Source organism: Empidonax traillii, unplaced genomic scaffold (assembly GCF_003031625.1).
Source record: "Empidonax traillii isolate 1590-97213 ecotype Southwest subspecies unplaced genomic scaffold, ASM303162v1 scaffold1811:size94320, whole genome shotgun sequence".
Classification (NCBI taxonomy): Eukaryota; Metazoa; Chordata; class Aves; order Passeriformes; family Tyrannidae; genus Empidonax; species Empidonax traillii.
In genome coordinates, this window is record NW_020957004.1 from 31706 (window position 1) to 35623 (window position 3918).

The following is a 3918-nucleotide window of genomic DNA, read 5'->3' on the forward strand; positions in this document are numbered from 1 at the left end:
CGGCCGCGCCCTGAGGCGGGAGGCGCTGAGGCTGCAAGGTGGGCGGGGCCCACCCGGGCCGTCCCCTCCGCCCATTGGCGGACGGGTGAAGGAGGGGCGGGACCCCGGGCCGCGGTTCACCCTGGGAGTTGTAGTCCGCAGCCGCTTGGCGGCTGGGGCAGCATCATCGGGCGAGGACTACAAGGGGGAGGGGGAGAGGGGAGGGTCACGTGGCGCGGGGTGGGCGGGGCCGCGGGGTGGTCACGTGATGTTTGGGTGCCGGCGGTGACGGGCGCGCGGCGGCAGGTGAGGGGCGCGCGCCGGGCCCGCCGAGGGGACAGGGGGACAGACGGACGGACGGACAGACAGACAGACAGACAGACAGGGCTGGGCTGGGCTGGGCTGGGCTGGCACTGCGGCTGTGCGACACGGGGACACAGCTGGCTGTGTGACATGGAGACACGGGCACAGGGCTCGCCTGGCACAGGGAGTGTGTGTGTGTGTGTGGGACCGGGGGACATGGGGACAGGGCTGGGCTGGCACTGGGGGTGTGTGACATTGAGAAGATAGGTTCGTGTGTGACCTGGGGACATGGGGACAAGGCTGGCCTGGGACTGAAGGTGTGACATGGGGACAGGTGTGTGTGTGTGGCATGGGGACAGGTGTGTGTCTGTGATCTGGGGACATGGGGACAGGGCTGGGCTGGCACAGGAACAGGGGGGTGTGTGTGTGGGACATGGGGACGTGGGGACAGGGCTGGCCTGGCACTGGGGGTGTGTGACATGGGAACAGGTTTGTGTGTGTGACATGGGGACAGGTGTGTGTGACATGGGGACAGGTGTGTGTGTGACATGGGGACAGGTCTGTGTGGCATGGTGTTGTGAGGACAGGGCTGGCACAGAGGGGATGTGTCTGTGTGGTGACATGGGGACAGGGCTGGCATAGATTGTGTCTGGCACAGGGGCAGGTGTGTGTGTATGTGACATGGGGACAGGGCTGGCACTGGGGGTGTGTGACATGGGGACACAGGGTGGGGGTGTGTGTGGCAATCAGGGACTGACTGTGCCTGCCCTTGCCCAGGCCTGCGTGTGTGACAGTAATTTGGGGCCTTGCCCAGCGCTGTGAGCAGGGAGGGACACCCATGCCAAGGGTGCTGTGTCCCACAGCTGTGTCCCATGTCACTGCTGACCAGGTGAAGGTGGGATGTCCCTGCACCCACTTTGCCACTGTCCCACACTTGTTCCACACAATTATTTATTATCCTGATTTATCAACCTCCAGCGTGACAACAATGCTGGGAACTGTTCTGTGACAGCTCACAGGTTATGGCACAGTTTGAACCTCACAGAGGGTATAATGATGCTTATTTACTATTTTTTCCCACTTTTCAGGCTGAGTCAGGAAGTTTGAGGCAGTGGGATGGATGTGGAAGTACAAGGAGAGGAAGTAAAATCGCTTTTAAAAGTACAAAGCAGCGCTTTCTGCGGCGGTCCTCGACTGCAGAAACTTCTTTTTCTTTTTCTTTTTTTTTTTTTTTTTTGTTGCTTTTGTACTTGAAAAACTGTTTGTGGCTGGAAGCTTTTCATAAAAGCTCCCCTGAGCTGCGTGGTACAATTAACCTCCGGCATCTGGCACCGGGGTGGACTTTTCCAGGGAAAAACCTCCTGTTCCCACAGAACTCAGTGCCTTTGTGTGCAAATCAAAAAAAGCAGAGGGCTTGGGAAACCTGAAAGCACGTTTCATTCTGCCACCAGCGTAGTGCAAACGTGCTGCAAAACCTCTCTGCTTGTTTGCATTTGGGGTTTTCTGTGACACTTGGAGCTCGAGGTGGATCCTCGTGTCTGGAAGTGCTGTGGGAACAAGAGGCTGTTTGTTTGCAAACCCCGGGGTGAGGCGAGCGTGGGGTGGTGGCCTCAAGGGTTGCTTTATGCTTCATCCTGCTGAATCCTTGAATTTTTACTGCTTCTGTGGTGTGGGTTGGGAAGGATTGACTAAATTATGGAGGTTCCCCTCACCCCATTTTTTTTTTTTTTGTTGCTATTCTGTAGCAATAAGGTTTATATTTTATCCAGCATTTATCCCCTTTTCCAGGCTGGTATTTTTCCCTTTGCAGGGGGGCTGGGAACATTCAGTGCTCCATCCTACCTTGGTGGTCCCTGTGTTGCTGTGGTCCAGGTGCCCTTATGAGTCTTTAAATCACAGTGACTTGGGCCAGCTGCTCTCTGACCCCTCACTGCCTTCCTGCCCCACCATCCTCACCAGCTGTGACGTCCTTTTCCGTCTCATCTCAGCTCCAGGTTGGATTCTGGACTTTTCCTAGGGTGCTAATCCTGGAGTCACAGAATGGTTTGGGTTGGAAGGGGCCTCAAAGACCACCCAGTTCCAACTCCCTGCCCTGGGCAGGGACAATTTCCACTATTCCAGGTCACTCCAAGCCCTGTTCAACCTGGCCTTGGACAATTCCAGGGATGGGGCAGCCACAGCTTCTCTGGGCAACCTGTGCCAGGGCCTCACCATCCCCACAGGGAAGATTTTTTTCCTAATATCTAATGTAAATCTATCCTCCTTCAGCTTAAAGCCACTCCCCCTTCTCCTACCACTCCATGCCCTTGTGAAAGTTCCCTCTCCATGGTGTTGAGGCAGATGGTTCAGGTCTTTAAATCCTCCATGACTCAGGGCAGGTGCTGTCTGACTACTCCTTGTTTCATTCCTGCACCACTGTCTTCACCAGCTACGACATCCTTTTCCATCTTGTCTCATCTCCAAGTTGGTCTTTGGACTTTTTCCAGGGTGCTAAATGTGCTACTTCCCACTTTCCAGTGATCAGCCAAGCAAGAAATAACCCCTCTTGCTCTCTCCAAAGCCTTCCACCTTGTTTATTAATAATTAAGACTTAGCCCAACCACCACTGAAGCAACTTTGATGGACATGGGAGAGGCTGAGCAGTGCAGCCACGTGTCCTGCTTCCATCCAGGCTCCTGATCCAGATCTCCATCCCTGTTTCCTCCTGACTTGACTCACAGGGTGGGGAGGCCCTGGCACAGGTTCCCCAGAGAAGCTGTGGCTGCCCCATCCCTGGAAGTGTCCAGGGCCCGGTTGGATGGGGCTTGGAGCAACCTGGGCTAGTGGAAGGTGTCACTTCCCATGGCAGGGAGTTGGAACTAAAGATCCTGAAGGTCCCTTCCAACCCAAACCATTCTGTGATTCTATGATTGCACGTTATTTGGCTGAGATTCCTGCAGAAACTAGAACAGAGATTTCAACATCAAAGTCCTTTATTCCCACCCTCTCTTGTCCAGGAAACCTCATTCCTTTTCTCACAACTCTCTTGATTTCATTCTTTTTGTTTTTAAATTAAAAGTATTTTAAACCTTTCATCATTTACTCCTCCTCATGCACCTCACAGATGTGACCAGGTCTCCCAGCCTGCTCTGGGCCTGGAGAATCTTTTCTGGGAGAGGAGGGGAAATAATGTGTCTTGATAAATCTGCACATTGATATTACAACACGTCAGATCTAATTAAAAAAGAAAGAAGGAGTCAAGCTGAAAATGAATGAGTCTGTGCTTCCCCTTTGCTTATAAATATATATACCAAATGGTATTTTGAATTGTTGGTTCTTCTGGGATTTCAGGGATTTTTAAATAGCAAGTGTGAAAGGGTAAATAATATCAAGATAAAAATAATACTTTCGATTCCCTGCCTGTGCCACGAACACATTCTGCTCGATGGAAATGGAATGAACTGTCGAAAAAAAAAAACAACTTAATTTACTTTTCCCATCTTTGTTATCCTCCTTCCCACACTTCAGCTGGTCTGGGAAGCGGAGGGGGCTGGTGGATTTCAATGGACCTTCTGAGAGTTGCTGGTGCTGCAGGGGACCATGGAAATCCATGATCCCAGAGGGTTCTGGGTGGGCAGGAGGAGCCTCTGGGCATGT

The 3918-nt window shown here is 52.9% G+C and overlaps 1 long non-coding RNA gene across 1 annotated transcript in view; it reads left to right on the top strand.

Moving 5' to 3' along the window:
* The first annotated feature begins 249 nt into the window (after window positions 1-249).
* Window positions 250-3918, top strand: part of LOC114071051 — a 9730-nt gene continuing 6061 nt past the window's right edge. Inside the window, exons 1-2 of the long non-coding RNA XR_003573997.1 lie at window positions 250-285; window positions 2071-2276. This is a non-coding gene — a long non-coding RNA (uncharacterized LOC114071051). The remainder of the gene's footprint in view (window positions 286-2070; window positions 2277-3918) is intronic.